Source organism: Schistocerca piceifrons, chromosome X (assembly GCF_021461385.2).
Source record: "Schistocerca piceifrons isolate TAMUIC-IGC-003096 chromosome X, iqSchPice1.1, whole genome shotgun sequence".
Lineage (NCBI taxonomy): Eukaryota > Metazoa > Arthropoda > Insecta > Orthoptera > Acrididae > Schistocerca > Schistocerca piceifrons.
The window spans coordinates 170,358,969-170,372,038 of record NC_060149.1 but is presented as its reverse complement, the minus strand read 5'-3'; the positions used below and the strand labels follow the sequence as shown (position 1 = coordinate 170,372,038).

At 41.4% G+C, this 13,070-nt stretch overlaps 1 protein-coding gene across 1 annotated transcript in view; it reads left to right on the top strand.

Annotated features, from left to right (window-relative positions):
• LOC124723043 (E3 ubiquitin-protein ligase HERC2) overlaps window positions 1-13,070 on the top strand; it is an 819,840-nt gene that overhangs the window by 57,652 nt on the left and 749,118 nt on the right. The gene's annotated exons all lie outside the window — the stretch shown is intronic.

The window sequence follows — 13,070 nt, the reverse complement described above, 5'->3', positions numbered from 1 at the left end:
ATCTACTCTGTAGGAATCAACATGGATTCCAGAAACAGCGATCGTGTGAGACCCAACTCGCTTTATTTGTTCATGAGACCCAGAAAATATTAGATGCAGGCTCCCAGGTAGATGCTATTTTCCTTGACTTCCGGAAGGCATTCAATATAGTTCCGCAGTGTCGCTTGATAAACAAAGTAAGAGCCTACGGAATATCAGACCAGCTGTGTGGCTGGATTGAAGAGTTTTTAGCAAACAGAACACAGCGTGTTGTTATCAATGGAGAGACGTCTACAGACGTTAAAGTAACCTCTTGCGTGCCACAGGGGAGTGTTGTGGGACCATTGCTTTTCACAATATATATAAATGACCTAGTAGATAGTGTCGGAAGTTCCATGCGGATGATGCTGTAGTATACAGAGAAGTTGCAGCATTAGAAAATTGTAGCGAAATGCAGGAAGATCTGCAGTGGATAGGCACTTGGTGCAGGGAGTGGCAACTGACACTTAACATAGACAAATGTAATGTATTGCGAATACATAGAAAGAAGGATCCTTTATTGTATGATTATATGATAGCGGAACAAACACTGGTAGCAGTTACTTGTCTAAAATATCTGGGAGTATGCGTGTGGAACGATTTGATGTGGAATGATCATATAAAATTAATTGTTGGTAAGGCGGGTACCAGGTTGAGATTCATTGGGAGAGTCCTTAGAAAATGTAGTCCATCAACAAAGGAGGTGGCTTACAAAATACTCGTTCGACCTATACTTGAGTATTGCTCATCAGTGTGTTATCCATACCAGATCGGGTTGATGGAGGAGATAGAGAAGATCCAAAGAAGAGTGCTGTGTTTCGTCACAGGGTTATTTGGTAACCGTGATAGCGTTACGGAGATGTTTAGCAAACTCAAGTGGCAGACTCTGCAAGAGAGGCGCTCTGCATAGCGGTGTAGCTTGCTCGCCAGGTTTCGAGAGGGTGCGTTTCTGGATGAGGTATCGAATATATTTCTTCCCCCTACTTATACCCCCCGAGGAGATCACGAATGTAAAATTAGAGAGATTCGAGCGCGCACGGAGGCTTTCCAGCAGTCATTCTTCCCGCGAACCATACGCGACTGGAACAGAAAAGGGAGGTAATGACAGTGGCACGTAAAGTGCCCTCTGCCACACACCGTTGGGTGGCTTGCAGAGTATAAATATAGATGTAGATGTAGATGCATCTATAAAGGTCAAGAAGAGCTCGACGAATGGGTAAAATCCTGTATGAAATTTGCTGTGCCGTGGGAAGATATTGATGAACATTAAAGTGCTCTCATGGGAAAGGTAGGAGAATCTGTTAAGAGTACTAACAAGTTCGTAAAGCATATGACTGGAAAAATAGAAGCATGTAATAAAGATACTGACAGTAAAATAGAATTTACTGGTGAGGAGTTTGTTGAAATTATGTTGATAAGTATCTTTGGAAAGACATCCGTATCTTATAGGAATTTTGAAGAAAGCAGTACGAAAGACCAATAAGTCAGAATAAGTGACTTAGTGGAAAGTGAGGAGGGGGAAACAACACAAGAAACTAATGGCTTAACAGATAATACTGAAGAAGCAAATACTCAGGTTGTGAGTGATTGCGGTGGAACTAAAGGGGATGAAAGTGTAAACATTACTCATGATAACATGTTTCAAGCTGTGGAGAAACTAGGGGAGACTATTGAGGAAAATTAGTATAAAATGCAGTGAGCTTTCAATGAAAAATTAGAGGTAAATGCTGGTGTACCACCTATTAAGGGAAATAAAATTGTCAAAGATTTTGAGATGTAAATGGAAGCGTAGAGGAATCTGTTATGAATACTAACAATAAAAGTAGTGACATAGTAACAGAGATCACTGACGCTAACAAAGAAACTAAAGACATACAGGAACAGTTGGTCAATTTTAAAGAATAACCTAAATTTATAATAGATGATTTAACCAATAGAGTGAATACAAATGAGACCATTCGGGTCGAACAGAGTAAAAATATCACAGATACTAACTGTAAAATGAGTGAGTCAGATAGAAAATGATACCAAGAATGCAGGTAATGCTCAAATACCAAGAAATAGTAAGAAATTGGATAAGGGATATGATACCAACTATTAGATAGAGGTACTCAAAGTACCCTCCTCCACACACCGTTAGGTGGTTTGCGGAGTATGAATGTAGATGTAGATGTAGATTACTGGTAAAATTGATGAATTAGATGTCAAGAATGATAACAGAAATATAGAATACTGTATCCAAAAGACTAATATGGAAAAATTATTCAAAGATAATTAAGAAAAAAATAATTGCACTCAATGAGAGAATGGAAGAATTCATTAAGAATACTAACAAATTGTTGGCACACATAGAGGAAAGTATACAAGCATGTGCTAAGAATACCTAGCGTAAAATGGACAATACTAACAAAGAGTGGATATAAACAATAAATTAGTCCTCTATGAACAGATTCAGGTAACAATAAATGTTAAAATAGATTCTGGAGTAAAATTGAATGTAAATTATAACTTAGTCACAGATGAACAGATACAAACCACAATATCTGTTAAAGAAGATCCTGTTAAGAAATTTATTGCAAGTAAATTAAAGGAGTTATTTGCGAAGGTAAATGGCATTCAGCATGAGATCAGTGATTATAATAGCTTAGACACTGACCTTTGTGCTGAAAATGTAAATAAAACATTAAATTTGAAATTAAAAAAGTAAAAAAAGTAGTAGAAAGTAAAAAATAGTAGTGGAAATGTTGACAAAGAAGACCACTATGTGAAAATAGATACTTTCCACAAAATTTTTGCTAATAGAAAAATGTACCATACCGAGAACCATATAAAGAAAAAAAAAGAATGTTTTGAAGCCACAGTGTCAAGTTTTGGCTTTGTCTGGAAAAGCAATGAAGGGTAACAGTTGGAAGGGCGTAAGATCGAAGTCAAAGGATAACTGGAACAAAAGCAGTAACAAAGTAAACAATGTTCCCACAAATGAGAATGGAAGATATGGCAATGGTTTTCCCAGAAAATAAATAGGTGGGAAAATAATGTTCGCGACAAAGAAAACTCTGATGAGAATTTACATTTACATGATAAGAGACAATATAACAATTTTGACCAAGAGAACCTTGATGGGAGTTCAAAATTTCACTATTAGTAGACAGTATAATGATAATGTCACAGAAAATGTGAATAGGAGGAAAGAGATAAGAAAAGCAAGTAAAAACAATTATCAGATAATTGTGAGTGTCAAAGTTGCAGGTATTGAAACCATAGCGATCACTCAAATCGGTAGCAGATTAGGAACCATTGTAAAGGGGGGACCTTATGATCAAGTAATAAGCATAGAGAGGGTACCAGTTGTACCATTGCAGAGATTTGAGGTCTTAGAAGCCTTGAGAAGTAATATGAAAATAATAAAGAATCAAGTAGGAATAAAGAAAAATACTGAGAATTATCAACATGGTGGTATCAGACTGATGTATCAGTTTTATTGTAGGAAATGATATGATGGTACATCATGCTGACATAAGTTTTGAGGAGGACAGTATGATCATGAAGGTAAATGTTATGAAGAATTAGGTAAAGTATGCAAATATTACTAGTCCTTGAAAACAAGTGCAAAATCGATGTTACATGAAGATAAGTACTGAATGTTTGTAACAGGAATCCAATACAGATGAAATTACCTCACAGAAAGGAACAAAAATAAGAGCTAAAGTAACAGACATTATAATGAGCAACAAAGTTGTAATAGGAGGGGGGGGGGGGGGGGTGAAGAATTTGATTTTGGAGTACCTGGAAGTGTTTTCAAATAGCATGAAGGTAGCAAAGAGTGATAAGAAGGCAAACAATATTATTGACATATCAAAAGTAATTTACGAAGCTATAAAAGTATGAAAGTGTTTGTTTTTGAAGTACCAGAAAGTGTTTTTGGACAATATATGCTTAGTGAAAAATGATAAGAAATCATTTAGTATTAATCACAAGATAAAGTTGTTGTATTATGAAAATTTTGAAAATCATTGTGTAATGAATAGTGTATGCCACCATAATACAGTAGAACTGGAAATTTCTGTGTAACAGTTGTTAAAAGGTGAATATAACATAGTCAGTATTAAAAAGTGTTGCTGTAGTAAAGGAGAAACTATTTAGCTATGTCAAGAATGAATACCAAATGTCAGAAGCAGCACCTCTTTTGTAAACAAATAGAGAGTGGTTAAAGGACCAAATATCAAGTAAAAGTTACTGTATGTACTAGAGTAAGGAGATGTGATTAGTGAGAAACAGCTAATCTTAAAAATTTATGAAAAATATTTATTTTATCAATATTTGTATGCACAAAACAGCCTGAATTGAATGCACTCTGTGTGGACGGTGAGTAAAGCAGAGTGTAGCGAGACGTTCAAAGAGCCATGGTCAGGTGGTGGCTCAGTGTTAATGGCATGTCAGGAGGTGCTGTCCAGCTGATATCATGGTGACATAAGCAGGGGCATGGCACAGTACAAGATGTTTGTAAACAGAAATGGTAAACATTGCTGTTGTCATGAAATATTATATAAACATAATTTATCAGTATTATTGTTATCATGGGATAGATTTGTTGTTATTATGAAATGGTTTGGCTAATAAATACTGTTTTGCGTCTAAAGAGAGTAGATTCATTAACTAATTATTTGGAAATCTCAAAAATATTTGTGTCCCTCTTGGGCAGAGAAAGAAAATAATTGATAGTATTTGAATAGTGTAGAAATTGTAAAATATAATTTGTAAGTTGTGTCTAAAATATATTTCTTTTGCCACATATGCCTACAATAAAATTGATGACACACAGAATCATAGGAAGTTTGAAGCCATGATAACCAGATAACTGGTACTAAAAGTCAGAACCACAGTCCCTCTCAATAAAGAAAAAGTCATGGTTGGATACTGCGTAATGATGAAGAAAAACCATGAGGCATAGTAGATCCACTACACCCAGGATCACTAGATTTGATGATGAACAAGTGAAAAGTGGTGTAAATAAAGATAAAGTGTCAGTGGCATGTGCTATAAAAATGACCATGTAGTCAGAAAGGCTTGTTAAAAGAGTTGTGGTGGAAGGATGTTCTGTAATGGGGTAAATGGAAAAATAAATATCCTGTGTGTAATGTATTTGTGTACCTTGAGTGACAGTAGTCACGGATAAAGGCATCTTTCTTCATACTTTGTGTTGTGTGCAGTGTTAAAATGTTTCTATGAGAACTAGTCAGCTGAAAAAATTTAAGTGCTGGTGTATTTTTTGTATTTAGAGTGGTGTAAAAATGTTGTCTGAAAGCTGATTGATATCAAAACTTTATTTAGCAAGAAAATTTTAACATTGATTTAATATGAGAAAAACTTTATTACAAATAATTACATGGTTTCATACTGCATGAGAGAAGCAGTTCATTTGATAAGAGTATTTATTGTCTTACAGATTGTTTATGAAATATGGCATATTCTTTGTCAAATTTAAGGTGTTGGTTGTTTGGTAAAATACAGAATTGAAATGAATAGTAATACTAAGACAGCATGGCAGATAACATTTGAATGTTACAATGATATGAAAGAACAGGAAATCAATATGCATTTGATATAGTTCTGTAAATTTCTAAGATTTGTTTATTTGTGGTAAATCTGAAACATAACCATTTAGTGGAAAATTTGTGTTTTTGAACAGTTAATAATGAAATTCTGTAGCTGTTTCTGATTCCTAGGAAAGGCATATGTTTCCTCCATAGAAATAAAGTAATGCCAAAATGTACAGGTTACTCCTATGAATGATAATAGTGTAACCATGTTATTTTCAGAATTGGAATTTTGTTAAAACTTCTTTGAAAAGAACTCACCAAGGTGAGTATGTGAGGTTCCTTTAATTTTGGACAACATTTTATTTTCTAAATTTTGTATTTTATTGGGACACCACATCTAGAAGAAGTAATTTGCTCCCTTAAACAGCACTGCGAGAAACATCACTATCGATTCAAAAGCTGTTTCCCATGTAGGCGTGGACAAAGGAGTCATATGGTGCTGTAGTGAGTTGCTGGAGCAAGGAGAGGTATGCGAGCCATAAGAAAGGATCTTGCTTGGCAACTTATACATAGGGGACTCAAATACATTTTGGTGCAAAACTCAGAATTTTCTTTATTAAACAGTAGTTATCAAAGTCCACTAGTGGCACAGCAAACACTAGACAGAGCCTTCCTATCATCAGAGTTTTAATACAACAATACCACTACACAGTAAACCTGTTAAAATAGTAAACAAATTAATATCATCCAGGTATCGACCATGAATGAATAGCTATGAAGCCTTAAGAAGTATGCTAGAGATTTCGGCTGGGCACCAATCTCTCTGTCAGTGATAGGGTAGTTGGTGATTGGATGTAATCGGAGTATGTTCTCTGTACTTGTCAACTTAATTGTGCTCTCGGGTTTTAGTAACTTCTTGCAATAACTTGCTTCACCTACTGTTGTGACTCGCCGATCATTCAAAGCGCCGCCGCGCAATTACGCACGTCCGCTAGGTGCGGCGCTGTCTGCCAGGCATGCAGCAGCTGCGCCACCTAAGCGGCCAGCTGAGCAGTGGCCACTAGACTGGGACTCAGTGCTCATTCGAATGCTAACGTGTACACATCTTGCTTGTCAACTTACTCTGTGACTTATATGCGTTGTGTCGTTCTGAAATATATGTGTTAAACTTGACGTTATAAAATTGGCGACAAGGTAGTGGATTTTTCCTTTTCACCATTGACCCACAGGGTTCCATGGCTACTGTCGAGCAACTATTGCAAACGCTTCTAACAGCGGCGATTCGCGATTTCGTCGCGGCGTCAAATGCGGGGCGTTTCTCGTCGTTGGCTATACCTCCTTTTCCTCGTTATGACGAGACGGCGGAAGACTGGTCTGATTATGAAAAACGTCTTCGACAGCACTTCTTGGCATTTCATGTCACGTACGAACAACCGTGTAAGTCTTTGTTCCTTTCCTGGATTTCACCTCAAATGTATCGGTTGTTGTCGCAATTGGCTCCTTTGAAGGATCCTGTGTCTTTGTCCTTTGCTGAAATGTGCTCACTTCAAAAGCAAACACATGTGGTAGCCTCTCGTGTTACCTTTTATAGTTGTCAAAAACAGCCGTATTAATCCTATCGCGCTTGGGCTGCTGACCTTCACGGCTTCAGTCGAAAGTGTCAATTTGTTACTGACATTCACAAAGAATCCTATGCTGATTCCATGGTACGGGATGCTATTATCCGGTCGGCGCCCGACAAAGAAGTTCGACAACGTGCCCGTCAGTTGGCGAATCCAACTCTAGATGAAGTTCTCTCCATTGCGCAGTCTTTTGAAATTTCTCGTGCCGCTGGGGCGCAAATAGAGGCGTGGGGTGATGTCGGGGAAATACAAACTCTGTGCGCTGTTGATGATGTGTGCGGCGCGTCCCCGCCGGCTGACGTGGCCGCAGTGCGCTCCCACGCGCAGCCTCGGCCTAGCCGTAAACAACCCGCTAAGAAACTGCAGCAAAACCCCTGGCAATTTCCTTCATGTCCGCGGTGTTTTACGAAACATTAACGCGAGGATTGTCCCCAACGTTGGGCTGTGTGTCACAATTGCAAAAAGAAAGGTCATGTGTCTTCCGTTTGCAAATCCGACCGCATACACGATCTTCATGAACATGACGCTGATTCTGATTCTGTGTTGTCTGTCAATTTCACTTCTTCCCTTTCAGGGAAGTTATTCCTCACTGCCCAAATCCTTGCTCGAGATGTTCGCATGCAAGTGGATACCGGTTCTGCTGCCACTATCGTTAATTCTCAGACGTATCTTCAGTTGGGTTCTCCGCTCCTGTCACCTGTCACTCGGCAATTACGGACGTACAATAAACAGAAGATTTCTCTCTTGGGACAGTTTAATGCTGAGGTATCTTACAAATCCGTCGTTCGCTCTGTTCCCTTATTTGTGGTCAACCAGAGCAACGTAGAAAATCTTTTTGGTTTCGACGCCTTTCGCGTTTTTGGGTTCTCCATAGATGACTCTGTCAATATTGTCTCTGATGCTATTCCTTATGCTCAACTGGATTCCTTGTCGACAACATTTTTGTCCCTTTTTTTCCTGGGTTAGGCCGTGCAAACGACTTTGAAGCTCATATCTCGCTCAAACCCACTGCTCGGCCTAAGTTTTTTCGGGCTCGGCCCATTCCTGTGGCCCTTTGTGATCGGGTAAAACGGGAGTTGGATTGTCTCACTACTTCAGGGGTCTTGCTTCCTGTCACTTCCAGTGAGTGGTCCTCTCCTGTCGTCGTTGCTAAGCCAAATGGTGATATTCGTCTCTGTGACGATTTCAGAGCCACCTATAAATGGTCAATGCCTCATCGACACTTACCCTATGCCCCGTCCTGAAGAACTGTTCACTAAACTTGCTGGAGGCCAGTATTTTTCTAAAATTGACCTATCAGAAGCTTATCATCAACTTCCTCTCGACGCTGCTTCCCGGCAGTTTCTGGTCCTTAACACGCCTTTCGGCCTCTATCAATACCAATGCTTGCCATTCGGGGTTGCTAGCACCCCTGCTCTCTTTCAGCGATTCTTGGAACAATTATTGCTCCCTGTCCCTGGGTGTATCAATTACATGGACGACATTGTTGTCACTGACTCCACCACTGAAGAACATCTTCAAAATCTCCGCACACTTTTTCATGTCTTACAGACTGCCGGTCTTAAGTGTAATCTTCAGAAATCACAATTTTTTCAGGCATCTATCACGTACTTGGGGTTTCAACTCTCTCGGGATGCTATTTGTCCGCTTCAGCAAACTGTCGCTGCGACCGATGCGCTTCCTCGCCCTACATCTGTTAAGGAACTGCAAGCCTTCTTGGGGAAAATAGCATACTATCACTAGTTTTTAGCATCTGCAGCTTTGGTGGCTCAGCCGTTGCATCACCTGTTGCATAAAAACGTGCCTTTTCACTGGTCCACGCCATGCGAAGCGGCTTTCCAGAAATTGAAGACTATGCTGAAACAGGCCCCGTGCCTGGCTACTTATCGACCTGGCCAACATCTTGTTTTTGCCACAGACGCCTCTCAATATGGGGTCGGTGCAGTCCTTGCGCACCGTTTTTCTGATGGTTCAGAACAACCCATTGCTTATGCCTCCAAAACGCTCGCGGATGCTCAACAAAAGTATTCTCAAATTGAGAAAGAAGCTTTGGCCATTATTTATGCTCTTCATAAGTTTGGTATTTTTCTCTATGGCTCAAAATTTCATCTTGTTATGGATCACAAACCACTTGTTTGCTTGTTTCATCCATCAACGTCACTTCCTGACAAGGCTGCACACCGCCTCCAGTGTTGGGCTCTTTACTTGTCTTGTTTCAATTATGAGATTCATTTCTGGCCAACGGCTCAACATGCAAATTCTGATGCTCTGTCTCGCCTTCCCATGGGTCCTGATCAGGCATTCGATAGGGACGAACTTTTGTGTTTCCACCTGGATGTTGCCGAGCAGCTGATTGTGGACGGGTTCCCCATCACTGGGGACAGGCTGGCGGCTGCTACGGGTTCTGACCCTACCCTCTCCCGGGTTTTACGCTGTATTCAGAAGGGTTGGCCAGATCGCCTGTCCGCTAAGACTTTTGATCTGTTGCGGAACTACTACGCTTTGCGCTACCGCCTCACGGCTAGGGATGGTGTTATCCTCCTCTCCACTGACAATGCTTTGCCGCGTGTTGTGGTACCTGCGTCTTTGCGTGCTTCGGTCTTGCGCCTCCTTCACCAAGGGCACTGGGGTGTGTCTCGCACAAAATCTCTGGTGCGCCGTCATGTGTACTGGCCTGGCATCGACTCTGAAATAGCACACATGGTCGCTGCCTGCGGCCCTTGTGCGTCACAGGCCGCTGCCCTGAAGTCATCTTTGTCACCGTGGCCTTCGCCTGAGAAGCCCTGGGAGAGCATTCATGCTGACTTTGCGGGACCCTTTTTAGGTATTTATTGGCTCCTCGTAATTGACGCCTACTCTAACTTTCCCTTCATTGTCCATTGCACGTCGCCTACCACCACGGCAACCACCAGTGCTCTTGCCTGCATGTTTTCTTTGGAAGGCCTCCCGTCTACTCTTGTTACTGATAATGGTCCACAATTTGCCTCTTCCAAATTTGCGGATTTTTGTGCTCGTCAAGGCGTTATGCATGTCACGGCCCCGCCGTTCCATCCACAATCCAACGGTGAGGCTGAATGACTGGTCTGCACATTTAAGGCTCAGATGCGGAAACTTCTGACTTCTTCTGCTGCTGATGATGCGCTTCTCCAGTTTCTGGCATCTTACCGTTTCATCCCCATGGGCGACCACAGCCCGGCTGAGCTCTTACATGGCCGACAGCCCCGCATGCTACTTCATCTTCTGCGGCCTTCCGCCTCACAGCCACGGGTGCCTTCACTTGGCCGGTTCACCGCTGATGACCTCGTCTGGGTATGGGGATATGGCAGGCGGCCAAAATGGAGTCCGGGTCGCATCTTAAGACACCGTGGCAGACGCCTGTATGAAATCCAGACGGACACGGGTGTTGCAGTGCGTCATTCGGACCAGCTTCGGCCTCGTGTGCCAGCAACGCCTGTTCCGAATGCCGCTACACCACCTTTGGCTCTACCTGACGCTCGGGATCTTGGCATTTCTCAATACTCACAACGCAGCCCTCTCACCGTCATCGCGATGCCAGCACAAGAACGGACGCCACCAGGAGACGTGCCCATGCAGGAACCGGATGACCATCCTCTGTCAGAGCAAATCTACTCGCCTCCTCCTCCAACGGACGCCGACACATCGCCCATGTCTCCTGTCATATCAAGTGGACTTGCCACAACGGGCAGATTGGTGCATGGGGCCCCAGCAGATTTGACCCCTACGTCTCCTGTCATCTCGACCCGTTATCATCGGGGACACTTCCGTCCGTACGGGAAGCCGCCTCCTCGAGACTTTACGGCGAGTCAAACAATGCCTATGGACGTTAGCCATCTCCAGGACACCTCCATCAAGACCAGTGCAACAATTTCAAAGGGGGAAAAGTGTTGTGACTCGCCGATCATTCAAAGCGCTGCCGCACAATTACGTGCGGCGCTGTCTGCCAGCCATGCAGCAGCTGCGCCACCTAAGCGGCCAGCCGAGCAACGGCCGCTAGACTGGGACTCAGTGCTCATTCGAATGCTAACGTGTACACATGTCTTGCTTGTCAACTTACTCTGTGACTTATATGTGCTGTGTCGTTCTGAAATATATGTGTTAAACTTGACATTATAACACCTACTTCATTGTGAATTGTTTTATGGTGTTTGCTAAAAATGCACTGTAATGCCATCCCAGAACTTAATTCAAGTAGATTAGCTACCTGCACTTCCAGTTATAATCACAGGTGGCCTGCTTTCATCTTCTAAAGGATCCAGTGTGCAACAAGAACTGCTTAGAGGGACAACGTCAGCAAGTGATCTGTGGAGAACAGGTTGGAGGAAATCCTAAGCACCAATTCGATAAGGTAATCCGAGGAAGGGCTAACTTAACTTGCGTGGTCTCAAGCTGAAAAGTGTGACCATTTGTACTGCACATCACCTGTACCGCTTTCTGTGGACTCACGGTTAAAGTTAGAAACTTTTATGGAGGTTTGGTACCCCAAGGGGATCTTGCATCCTGTAATTCTTCCTCGCCTTCAAAGAGGATAGCAATATCTTCAGTGAATCTTATTACTGATATCCTTTTACCCTTAATTTGAAACCTACTCTTGAACTTTTTTTTTATTTTCATTGTTGGTTCTTCAGTGCATAGATTGAACACTGAGGGTGAAAGGTTGCATCCCTGTGCCACATGCATATTAAGCTGAACACATCATTCTTGGTCTCCCATTCTTATTTTTTTCCTCTCTGTTCTTGCACATATTGTATATTACACTTCTTTCCCCATAGCTTACACTTATTTTTCTGAGAATTGCAAACATCTTGCACTGTTTTACCATGTAGAATGATTTTTCAATGTCAACAAATCCTATGAATGTGTCTTGATTTTTCTTAAGTCTTTGTTCCATTATCAAGCCCAATGTGAGAATAGCAAGGTTTGATCAAAAATTTGTATGCAATTCAGAAAATACTAGATTAGATGAGGAATAACAGGGGAGGAAGTTTCTCATTTGCTCTGGTTTTGCTCAGGGCCCTCCAAGTTATTTAGCAGATGTGTCTAATAGAGAAAATGATACAAGAAAATTATATCAGGACACACTGAAATCCAAGAAAATGAACAAGATGACGTAGTGGTTAAGAGAGCTTGTCTGGGATACACTGCAGAAAAATGTTCTGTCTTTGTATGTGCTGCTGCCTTGCTGTAGAATTATAACATCATTTTATGTTTGGTGGAAAAGTGGTGGGAAGTGCTGTGCAATATCCTGTTGTTGGTAAATACTGGTACATCTAGGTGTGGTGTTCCTTGCTCAGGTCACAGACATAGGATGAACTGGCACTGGCCAGTTTCCATGCAGGCTGCTTACTTACGATGTGAGGTGCACATATTAAATTTAATGTATAGGATAGATCCATGTTTAGTGGTCCACCAGCAACCTACATCTGCTGTAACATTGTAGTCTCTTTGCTATCAGCCTTTCTTCTTATTTTGCTCTAATTCACAGAAGTAAATTTTAAAGGAAAATGGTAAGTAGTTGATGATGCCTTTCATGTAGAAGGTGGGATGATATCCTGGATGAAATGCTAAAGGGGAAAAATATATTGCTTGAACTGTGCTCTGTGCCATGTGGAGTAGTGATTAGTGTCGCTGGCTGGCATGCTGCCGGTCGTCAGTTCCAATTTGAGCACTCGCAAAAATTTGTTGTTTAGTATTTATCAATTCAAGAAGGTTCTTGAAATTTCATATGTTTGTTATGTTTGCATATTCTGGAATATTCAGTGTTTGTAAAAATAGCAGCAGTATTCGTCCAGGAGGCAGTTCTGTTCTAACTGTACATTAGTGTCTGTAATAAGTATCCCTTCAGTGCTGTGTGTTGTACTTCATTTATGAC